Genomic DNA, 12,614 nt, shown 5'->3' with positions numbered 1-12,614 from the left:
CCAACTTAAATTATTTAGAAGGAAAGCATCTGACAAAATATGTGAAATAGTCAGTCCTGGTTTTTGGAAGTAAAAAAAAAAACCCAACCCTGTTTGGAGATTGTTGATTTCACATTCAATTGAATGATATCTCCCATAACGTAGTGTCACTTATTAATATCTGTTTTGTACTGCTATTTTTTTTTCCCTGATCAATAAAAAATTATTTACAAATATAAAAAAAAAAAATTATTCAAATTGGATACTTATAGTCCAATAATGCATATCAATAAGCCTCCAACAACTAACCCTGGAAAGAGTTTATAATGTAAGGAAATAAATATTAATAAAACTAACAGTGTCCATAACAAAGGAAAAATAATCGATATTTATCTTTGACAACATGTAATGCATGACCTCTTAATTAAGAGTGTATAGGAGTGGGGAAAATTGAACTAGTCCAACCGACGAAAAACTTAACGAATTTCAAAATATACTTGAATTTGACGTATTTACCTTTTAAATGAAATAAAAAATGAGTTTCGATCGAGCTCAAGTAATTTAGTTATTTATTTAATTATTTTTGTTACAAGGGTCATTGGGCGTTTAGGACTAATAATGTAAAAAATGTAAGAATTTTGATGGGAACTGACTGGAAAATCAAAAAGTCATGTTTACTTTTAATTGTTATCACAAAATCTTATTTTTTATATTTTTTTAGCGATGTTTTCATAAAAGTTGTCACTAACTTTTAATTTTTAGTATCAGTTTGAAAAATTTATTGTAGAAAAACGTCACTAATTATTATTTTTTAGCGACAAATTTAGAAAATCATCACAGAAAAATATCAGTAATTGTTATTTTTTAGTGAATGATTCATAAGTCCAGCTATTCGGATTTTTTAATCTACATAAACACTTGTATGATTTAATAGTGCATATATCCTTATAACAGAACCGGTGAGTAATTAACCTTATTTTTTTATAATTAACGTTTATTCTCATACATTTATATGTAGAGACCATGTTTGTAGGTGGGGGAGTGGAAGAATAATAAAAAGAAGAGAAGAAGGAGATGGACGGTGTTAGGGAGGAGGAGAAGAGGTTAAGAGTGTGTTGAAAAAGGAGGAGTGGATGGAGAAGGTGGGAAAGGGCTGGGGAGGGGTGGCGTGGATGGGGAAGGGCTAAGGGGTGGTAGGGAGGTTAGGGATAGGATGCCGAGGTGGCTATGTCAGTGGTTGAAAGTGGAGGAGGGGTTAGGGTTACTAGTTCGATCGTTAGAAACAAGAAAAAATTTAAATTTAAAGTGAGTGCTAAAAAAAAAAAATTCAAAATACTTGGTGAGGATAGAAAGAAGGTGGAACAAAATAAATTTGATTGGAGAAAATAACACTCTTTTTATTGGTAACGAAGCTAGTATTTGCCAAAATATATTAGTAGTGGGGCAAATATGATGCATTTACAAGTGTAGAGTAGATATACTTTCTTTTTTTTTAATTTGTTTGAACAAATTGAAATATGAAGAAGATGAGTTGAATTCAAAAATTATTTAAAGTAATTTGAAAATGATTTAAACCAGTTGTTGGATGTGAAATTTAGAATTAATAAGGAACGTTATTGTGTTTAAATAATAGATTATGTGTGAGCAAAAGATTTGATCCAATCAATCCACCTCCAATTTTCATATTCGTTTACTGATCTTCATTTTAAATATACTCTTTTAGCAAATTAAAAAATCATTCTAAAAAATTCATTCCTAGCCGATGAGAGGGAGACTTGGACTGAACAAATGGGCCGAGTTACAGCAGCACGGGATATGATGTTGGGCCTTGTGAGGGCCAAAGATCATGTGCCTGTTCAAACTGAACCAACGCAGTTCCCCGGCCCATTACGTTGGGCTGGGCAAACCGACCAAAATGTAAAGGCGTGCAAGTGCTCAACTGAGCTATTATTCAGCGAAATCCGATATTCGGTTAGATCCGCACTGATGCGTTGGGCTGAGTTATGGACAGTCCAGGTTGACGTAGGGTCGAAACGTCCTACGAGATAGCAAGGCGAGGCCGAGATGCTGAACCACGCACCCTACGACCAGCCAATTCAGATGGACCGGTATATTATAGCTCGGCCGTCCTAGTCTGTTGTGATGTCTACTTCTTCCAAGTGATAGCCCGGCTGTGTAAGCCATCTTGACCAATGGTGAAGAAGGGAAAATCCACTCCTGGTATACGTCAATACCGTTTGGCGGTTCGATAAACACTTTTTGGAGGTTTTGGTCTCTACACGTGTAAAGAAGGTAGAGGAAAGCACAACAGCCTGCCCAGAGAAGGACATCAGTGGTAGTGCGCCCACAATCTCTGAGGCTGCATGGCCAGCCTAGAAAATGAGAAACATGGAGACGTTAAAGGTAAGCAATCTGAAGGAATTCCCAATTCTCTCTCTTTAAGTGTGCTAACTTGATCGTCGGAGGGTTTATCCGGCAGCACACCGCCAGGCAGCTCACCATCTTTTGGTTTTCAGGTTAAGCGGCGTTACGTGAAACTTGGGTTCAAGGAGTACGGAGAATAGATAATATTTCACCCCCGTACAGTCGGGATACAAACACACCTTGAATTCAAAATCTAAAATTATAGGCCTTGTTTGATTGTCTAGAAATAAAATGAACGGTATAATAGCACTCATTTGGGAAGTTGGTTTGGAGTAGGTTGGGGCTAAAATAGATATAAAAAAGACAAAATAGACTTCTTAGCCACATGATAAAAAAAATATCACATTCAAACTATAATCATTTTATTTTTTCTCTCATAAAAGTCAAAAAATCCATACCAAACGAAACTTTTTAGCCCCAGGTTATAAAAGCCAAAAAGTCAACCCACATCCCAAACAAAGCTATAATTTTTGAAATTTACACAAGTATATACACTGATAGGATATGTATTGTGATAACATATCATACTATTCCTGTTTGTTAACTCTGGATATATCATATTTATGTTTATTTTATAAAAAATAAAGTGTTGCTATTAGTACCCCATTAATTATTTTGGATGCTCCATTTCTTTGGACCCCCACTTATAAATTGCAAAACCCTTAAAATTTATTTTCTCCTTTCAAATAATACCAAAATTATCTTTATAAAAACATTCCACCCATTCAAATACACACCGCTACACCCCAAAAAATCTCTCTCAAAACCCTAACAAATCCCACGCTGATAAAACCTCCCAAAACCAGTAGAAAAAATTGAGTACTGCTATTAGCATCCCATAAATTATTTTGGATGCCCCATTTCTTTGGATCCCCATTTTTAAAATTTCTTTTCTCCCCCCAAATAATACCAAAATTATCCTTGTAAAAACATTCCACCCATTCAAATGCACACTCCCAAACCCCAAAAAGTCTCTCTCCTAAAACCCTAACAAAACCAACGATGATGGAACCTTCCAAAACTAGTGGAAAAAATTTTTGGTGATTAAGAAGTTTTTTCTCTTCTTCATTACGAGGTCTGTCAATCTGTTTGATTTTTTTTTTCTATTACTTCTTTTCACACACACAACATAATTCACTTTCATGCTTCTCTGGTTGGTTTTCTATCATTCATCTATGGCCTCATTGTACTTGTATGCTCTATGTGTGAGCAAAACTGGGCAGAATTTCACCCACTGATTAACCCCTTAGTCGTCCACCCAAGGATGGTCTGACCTCCTTGTTTGCTAGCTTTTGTTGCTACTTTAGTTATTTGTTTCCAAAATAAGAAATGTTCGGTTACCTATTCCTGAACAAATAAACAATGTTCAGACGGAGTTCAATTATGAAAAAATGACGAGCATTTTATTATTATTTTTGCTATTTTTTTTTCAAGAAACTTACTCTTACAGTGCTAATCTCTTTTGAGTTATTATTGTTGTATTCCTCTTGTTTCATGGAGTTGTGGTTGTCATAAAAACTTTCACTCATTGTCACTGTCGGAGAAGTGTCTGTAATCAAATGGTTGCCATCGTTGCTGTCAGAATATTTGTAACAACCCTCGTACTGTTTACTGATTTATGACCGATTGATTACCGTTAATCACCGATTACTGTTAAACGAAGCTGATAATGACTGATAACTAACTGATAATCGAACTGAATGAAATACTGAACCGACTGACTGAAGTTGAAACTGAATTGACTGAGTATATGTTAGTTAATTGCATTCTATCTGTTTGATTGTCTGATTATCTGTTCATGTTTATATGTTTAAACTGCTATTTGAAGGCCTTATCGGTGGCCGAACTAGAAACCGATTGATGTTCCGTGACCCTCATAATTAATGTGATTTTATGGTATAAGTATCTGAAAATTGATTAGGTATGATTAAATTAGATTAAAATAAGCCAATTAAAGAGTTCGGTTTATTTACCATATTGCCACCCTTAGTGGCACACTACCTAGTGATGCTAGAGCCTTGCACACATTGAATCAAAACATTTCCTCAGCCTTTTCCCCTCTCATTGCCGACCATAGAGAGAGTTAGGGAGGGAGAGAAGTGTTCTTGTTGATTTAGCTTGTGAATCTTGAGGAATTGAAGTATAGATTGCATATTTGAACTCCTAGTCTTCTAATTCAAGCTCTAGGTAAGGATCTTATCTTCTTATTGATGCTATTGAACTAGTTCTTGCATGGTTCATGCTTCATTGTAGAACTAAGTCATGATTTGGGTCATTAATGGTGAATTGAAGCTCATTTCTTGCATGCATGGTTGAATTAATGAGTTTTGAGTTGAATTCATGGTAAATGGTTACATGCATGTCCATGTTGTAAGAGTAGACCATGTTTTCATCTTGTTTTGAAAAGAATGAGCTCATTTGAACAAGCTTTGAAGCTTTGATTTGGTTTAAATCCTTGCATGTTTGCATGTTCTTCATATTCTTGAAAATGGGTTTGAATATGGTTCTAATTGACTCACCTTTGGGGCTTGAATTCATAAATTGAGCTTTGAAACTTGTTATACATTGAATTTAATGATGTTTTCCAGAATTTGGGCCCAAGAGGTCGAGTTTGGAGTGGTTGAATGCTTGGTTTGAGCTTGGGAGGCAAATCTGGAAATTCCAGATTTGGCTTCCTCGCTCGAGCGAAGGATTCCCCGCTCGAGCGAGCACCTTTGTCCAGGGCTCCGCTCGAGCGACCATCGAGCGACCATCGCGCGTAGAATTTCAGCATCCAGTACTTTTACTGTTTTGCAGACCGCTCGAGCGAAGGATTCCTCGCTCGAGCGAAGCCTTTGATTTTGGACTTACGCTCGAGCGTAGAAGGTCTCGCTCGAGCGAGGCTCCTATTTTCAGCAAACTTTGCGAAATGTTTTCTAAGTGTATTTTTGCATCCTCATCCCATCCTAGGCATTCTTAGGCCTAGTTTAAGGCACCTTGATGAGGATATCATTGTAGAACACACCAAGGCAAATTAGGGATTAAGTTATGAGTTTTCCCAACTGTGTAGCTTAGTGTGTTCAACCTGTGAACTGTGTAGGGTTGGCAACTGGGGAGACACGCTCTAGCATACTGTAGCCCAGAACTCTGTGAGTAACAATTGTGTAAAGATATGTTCAACTGATTATCTTCTGAATACTGAACTGAACTGTTTACTGAACTGGTATTATTTACTGAATGAATGTATGTCCTTTATTTCTGAACTGTACTGTGGCATCCTTAGTATCTACGGTTTACTGTTACTGTTACTGTCACAGAGATCTCTGTCGGTTTCCTTGTGGAACCACTACTGTTTACTGACTGATGGCCATCATTACTGTTCGGTCTTTTAAGACCTACTGTTACTGTTATGCTAATGGATGTACCACATATGACTGTTTACTGTACTGAGCAACTGAATTACTGATTGAAATGAACTGTTTTCATTACTGTAAGGACATTCATTCTAAACCCCTTTACGCTTTATGTTATTCACTGGGCTTTAGCTCACTGCTCATATATATATGTAGGTGTACAGGCACCAGACCGCAGCTAGAGGCGTCAGGGTTACTCCAGTTTTGTCAAGCCAGCCTTTGTGCCTCACTGCGAGGTTCCGAGCCTACTGTTAAGGCTTAGGGGTGTTTTAGAATTTCCCCCTTTTTGTACTGTTTCACTGTTTTGTATAGACTGACTGTTTACTGTACTGTTATACAGGGATTAGGTCCCTGTACTGTGTGACTGTTAATTTTGTATACTGTGTTGTACAGACGGAATGTTTTCTGTACTGTTATGTGGGGTTGAGTCCCTAGTTAAGTGGATGTCAATATTGTACATACTGTTCTGTACTGTTTATGTATGAATGCATGAAAAATCTTTTCGGCATACTGACTGTCACAGCTCATTGGACATTGTTTAATTACTGTATTGGCTTCCGCCAGGCCCTGTACTCTGTTTCACTGTATTACTGTTAAGCAGGCCTTCGGTAATCTCGGATTACTGGCCGGTTACGGTGCTAAACCCATAGGGCCGGGTTTGGGTCGTGACAATATTGCCACCAAAGGATTTTCAAGGTTTTGAGGGTGGGTAGATTTTGAAGGTGGTGGGATTTGGGAAAGATAGATTGGGTGGTGATGGAGGTGGATGCTTTCATAAACCCTAACTCATGATATGTGGGCTTAATTATAAGATGAGGTGTCTCAAAATTATTAATATCCATTTTAATGATTTCATTTGAGGTTATTATTGTAATAAAAAAAACTAAAAAGTAGAAGATTCAAAATAACTGATGGCACACTAATAACAGTACTCAAAAAATATTGTGATATAGAAGTAAGTAATTTTCAAATTTGCCGTTATAGCATACATTCATGCCCATCTTACCCCTTTGCCCATCAATGGTCAGCTCTTGAAACAGAGTTGTTGCAAAATCAAGTGGAAATAATAAAGAAAAGACTACAACAAATCCTTTGCCAAAAATAAAAAAAAAAATTTACCTATCAAAAAAAAAAAAAAAAAACTGGAAGATGTAAATTTTTTGTAGTCTTTTCTTTATTATGTAGTGGGTGTGTAGGCTAAACAATTATTTTTTTTTTCTTTTTTGATCGGTAATTTTTTTTTAGATCAAGAATAACAATGAGAAAATCAAATTTGATTGTGTAGGTGTGTGGGCTAAACAATCAAAATTTTATCATGTAGTGGGTCTGTGGGCTAAAATCAAAGTTTTGAAAATCGAACTGGACCGGCCGGTTCAACCGGTTGAACCGTCGACCGGTCGGGAATCCGGTCCGGATGCACCCTCTGAACCGGCCAAAACTGAAAATCGGCGTATTTAGTGAGAACCGGAAAAACCGACGGTTGAACCGACGAGTCCAGTTTTCAAAACCTTGATTTTAGCCCACAGACCCACTATATAATAAAATTTTGATTGTTTAGCCCACACACCTACATAATCAAATTTGATTTTCTCATTGTTATTCTTGATCTAAAAAAAAATTACCAATCAAAAAAGAAAAAAAAAAGATTGTTTAGCCCACACACCCACTACATAATAAAGAAAAGACTACAAAAAATTTACATCTTCCAGTTTTTTTTTTTTTTTTGGCAAAGAATTTGTTGTAGTCTTTTCTTTATTATTTCCACTTGATTTTGCAACAACTCTGTTTCAAGAACTGACCATTGATGGGCAAAATCTAATTAGATTTTAGCCGCTAAAATCTAATTTTACATTCTACAAAATTTGATTGTTTTCCATTTATTTTGGATCAAGAATAACAATGAAGATGTAAAATAATAATAATAATAATAAAACAACTCTGAATGCTAAAGGGTCAACAGTTCAACCATAACAAAAATCAATGGAAAGATGCTTCAGTTTAAGAATATACATTAAAAAAAAAAAAGAAGAAAGCAAAATAAATGAGAAAATATGTTTCTCCCCAAAAGCAAAACAACCAACTTTCACTGGAAGATGTTTCTTCCCACACCACAGATGGTGCAAGATTTGTTGGTTTGTTAAATATATTTAATAGAGAATGTCTTTTCCATTCATATCCCATCCTACTGGAGATTATATAACTGAGGGGTGTGGTATTGTATATTCCGTCATTTTGGAGGATATACAATCCATTCTCATATCATAATCCCGTTTGAAAAGAAATTGCAAACAAGTGATCTATCAGACCTATGGAATAATATCCCCAATCCAACCATTTATCTCCGGCCAACGAAAAGCATTACAACTTTAGAACTCTAGAATTATAATATATATATATACATATATAACAAAATGAGAAAATCTAAATATTCAATCATGTTAACTATTATAACCAACTTAATCATTCAAACTTCTGTCCAAAACAAAAACAAAAACAAAAAAAGCAATTAAAATTAAAAGTAGAACTAGTCCCATTTTGTATAAGTTCTTGGGGAAAAAATGGAATTGCTATCTATCCTCAACCTGCTTAGTTGTGAGTCCAAAACCAAAGGGAAAGAGTGGCTCAGAATGTGGATCCCCAACATTCATCGGGAGCTGATCTACGGTCTTGAACCAAGTTCTAGAAAGTTTCCCGGTGAATCCATAGTCCCCAAAAAGCACATCCGCCACGCCTTGGCCTTCAGTGCCCGGTAGCCATGCAGCGATGAGAGCATCAATGGAGGGAAGGTAGGGCTCAATCACAAGAGGACGACCAGAGATGAGGACGACAACGCATTTCACACTCCCGCATACGTTGTTAATTATACTGGGCCCAGGTTCAGGAATTGTTAAGTTCAAATTGTCTCCATTGAACTCGGCATAAGGTGGTTCTCCCACGACAACAATGGCGAAAGAAAAGTTTGATGACTTAACAAATTCAGCATCAGGGTTCTCATTGTAGACAATTTCCGTGCTTGGGCTCACTGTAGCTGAGATGGCGCTTAAGATGGTGGTTCCTGCCCATTACAAGAAGATAATCTCTTTTAAAAATAAAAATATTTTTTTGAAGAGTTAACAATTAGCATACCGGCAGTTAGGTTGTTGCCAGTGAGTCCCTGCCAAGTAATAGTCCAACCGCCACATTGATTACCCAAATTGTTTGCATGACTTCCGGCAACTAGGATACTTTCAGCGTCTTTGGGGAGAGGAAGCAAGGGACTATCTGAATTGTTCCCATTCTTCAAGAGCACAAGTGATTTCCTCACAGCTTCCCTTGCCAAATCTCTGTGAGCCTGTTCGATTAATGGTATTGTTTTTCATATAGAAGAAAAATCTTAACAAATAAAGCGAATAAAGTGCAAATTATAGGAATTTTAACCATTGTTTACCAAAGAAATAATGAATTATACATTAACTGACCTGACTTCCAAGATGATCAATCATGCTAAGATCTGCTAAGGGATTCTCAAAAAGACCCATAATAAACTTTACCCTCAAAATCCTCATGACGGCATCATCAATACGACTCATCGGGATGATACTCTTATTGACTAAGGATGTCACGATATCTAGGAAGTCTGTATGGCTGTAAATGCCCATGATCCAGAAAAAAACCCGCAGAGGGGCTTCAAAGTCAGAAATCATTTTCAAATCAAAATTTTCTTAATAAGTAATTTTATGTAGAGAACTACTAACCATGTCAATGCCAGCTTGAATTCCAATTTGCAGAGAGTGCGTGTAGTTTGCAAGGGGTGGAGTGGTGATCCTGTCAATAGCTTCATAATCAGAGATGACAAAACCCTGGAAATTCATACAAATACCAGCAAGTTAGCATTTGATTGCTTTAATCTCTGGGATTAAAAGTGTTTTCATTTATCAAAACTACTCATTATACCCTGAACTTAAGGGTGTTTTTGAGAAATCCTGTAACTAGATCATGATTAGCGTGCATCTTCACTCCATTCTAGCTCAAATAAGACACCATGATTGTCGACACACCTTTAATGATGGAGTTGTAATATGCAGGCATGTGAATGCTCAGCAATCCATGCCAGTCGGTCACGGTGTTGTTTTCATCGATTCCCTTGGTTGTGCCACCATCACCCACAAAGTGTTTTGCACAAGCCACAACCTTATCCCTTTAAAAGGTCCAAAGAAAAATTGTAGTAATGTTAAAAAAATCAATAACAAAGTGATCAGAAAACAAGCAATTATGTCCCAAGATAGGCTTACTTTCCATCAACATAAGGAACGCCCTTCCGTCCATTTGGAGGGATCTCCCCTTGTAAACCGACTACCAATTCAGTCATTTCTTGAACAATGTTGTGATCCTCGCTCTAGCTCTCATAGCAACGACCCCATCTTGGACCTCTACATACCTGTTATAATTGTTTTAAAACAAAACATTAGATTTTAGGAATATTTATATTGGCATTGCACTAGTTTTTTTTTTTTTTGTTTTGAAAATTGAGGTTTTTTATTTTTCGTATTTTTTTTTATTTTTAATGAATTTTTAAAATTATTTTACGCTATATATATATTTAGATGCACCTAAAAAATAAAATATTTGCGACAAAATATAAAAAAAATAATAATAAATACACAAGAAAACAAAAAATGTACTGAATTGTTTTATTTTTTTTGTATTTGGTAAATTTCTTAAAGATTTAGTTCACAAATATTATACTTTTTATGTGTCTAAAATAAACAAGGTGATCATTGTATTTAGGAACATTGTTTCTGGATCTGAAAGGTCACATATCGCAATGCATGGAGCAAACACATAAGGAATGCCGGTAGCTCTAACTTCAAGGGCAGTTGCAGCACCAATTCTCCTCACAAGGTTTGGATCCCTGCAACATGACAAGTCTATCATACAAGTAATTGTAGCAGACTATTACATATCAGAATCTTTTTCTAAATAGCCCGCTACACTCCCTATTAGTAAGTTGCCTCTCTTTCTCTCCCTTCTACTCCCCTGGGATTCAGCAACCGACCACTTTAGTAGCCTTCTATTTATGATTCCTCTAGGGAAGCATCTTATCTAGACCTACTATGCCAGAGCCGCATCCCCGACACACTTGCTATATCCAGTAACACTTCACCCCACTATATCCTACCAACTATCCTGATATAAAAGCTATGTTACATGGACTTGGATATGGGTGTAGGTGCGTATCTATAGATCAAATCCATCAAATCTCAAATTTAGAGGTGCGCTCAACCAAAGAAGTTCATATTCTTATATTCTAAATCTATTATATGAAATAAAATAGTGTTATAAAAGTTCATTGCAAATATACAACAACATATACATATAATGATAGTGTTACATTAAAAAATATGTAACAAGTACTTGACAAAAAGTATGAGACGCATATCCCACATCATTGACCAAGTGTAGAGTGTCTAATATGGGTATTTTATTTATTTTGAAGAGTCCATGTTACATGGATATAAAGCCATTCTATAACAATTTAAGACAACAAGAAAGCAAGAAAACATTTGTGAGCGGTTTAGGAGTGTCACAGGGAGTTATGCTTTTTTCTGCTGCCTCAAGCTTCGTGAATGGGAGAGGGCAAGAGCTTAGCTTGCATGCTATTCTTTTGGTTAAGGTTCACACGGCCCAAAAGCACCACAATTTTGAGCACAACTATTTTATGCCCTTACACATGGCTAGTATGTTCCACATGATTAGTTAAATTGTTCTGTTTAACCTTGCTACATGTGTTTAAATACCTACAAATTAAAACTCCAATGCCCAATTGAGTACTCAATGCAGATAACAAATCTAACAAATATATTTCCACACAAATATGCAGAAAATGAATCAAAATCAACCTACTATAGATTCAAAACAATTAACAAATTAAAATGTACATAAACTAGATTAAGTACTAGCCTTGTTGCTCCAAGGCCAATGTTATGGGGGAAAATAGTAGCCTTGTAGACATTGTTGTGCCCGTGCACGGCATCAATTCCATAAATCATGGGAATTCCAAGTCTGCTCGAGAGAGAACCATTCTGAAACGCATTCACCATGTTAATCCAGTCCTCGGCAGTGGCCTGTGGGCGAGGAATGCTTCTTCCACCGCTTAGTAAACTACCAATTGAGTAATCCCTCATGATCTCAGGGGTGGCATTGACCCTTTCAAGCTGCATCATCTGACCAATCTTCTCAGGCAGAGTCATCCGATTCATGAGGTCACGGATTGGAATATTAATGGGCTGTTTGGGGTCTTTGTATTTCATGTATTCTGGTTCAGCCATGGCTGTCCATAGGCATAACAAGACTAGGAGTCCCACTTGGGGAACAAATGAGACCTTTGGGATCATTTGCTATCCACAAACTTGTTTCACTTTCTGTAAACAAAATTGAAAAAAACAACAAAATCAAGATTCATATCGATCAATTGGATTTGGGGGTTGGGGTGTGATTGAGTGAGAGAGTGTCAAAACAGAATTCAATTAATTTTCATTTTCTTTGTTAACCAAAAAAAAAAAAAAAAAAAAAAAAAAAAAAACTGATCTGAATAAGATGAAAAGAAGTAATTTTGATGAAGAAAAAAAGCAAAAACACATACATACAGAGAGTAAGAGAGAGAGGGAAAGCATCATAAATAAGTGTTAACAGATAAAATCAGAAGTGACTTCGATGAAAAAAGTGATACAGAGAAGATGCATTGATGGGTACGACAAGAAACGTATAGAACAAATACAAAAAACCCAAAAGATTAATGTACATGCTAAACATGTCTAAACAATTGGAACATGAACATAA

The 12,614-nt window shown here is 36.2% G+C and overlaps 1 pseudogene across 1 annotated transcript; it reads right to left on the bottom strand.

The window, feature by feature from the left end:
* Positions 1 to 8,221: 8,221 nt before the first annotated feature.
* Positions 8,222 to 12,319, bottom strand: LOC114265685 (uncharacterized; annotated as a pseudogene). Its single transcript, XR_014350029.1, has 8 exons — positions 11,736 to 12,319; positions 10,592 to 10,686; positions 10,067 to 10,202; positions 9,729 to 9,972; positions 9,526 to 9,634; positions 9,254 to 9,459; positions 8,922 to 9,126; positions 8,222 to 8,850 (listed from the first exon to the last, which is right to left on the bottom strand). The product of XR_014350029.1 is annotated as an uncharacterized LOC114265685 (transcript).
* Between the last annotated feature and the right edge of the window lie 295 nt (positions 12,320 to 12,614).

The sequence above is a fragment of the Camellia sinensis genome, chromosome 14 (assembly GCF_055761805.1).
Source record: "Camellia sinensis isolate YWXY chromosome 14, ASM5576180v1, whole genome shotgun sequence".
NCBI lineage: Eukaryota > Viridiplantae > Streptophyta > Magnoliopsida > Ericales > Theaceae > Camellia > Camellia sinensis.
Note: the sequence above shows the minus strand (reverse complement) of the source record. Positions and strands in the feature narration are given on the sequence as shown.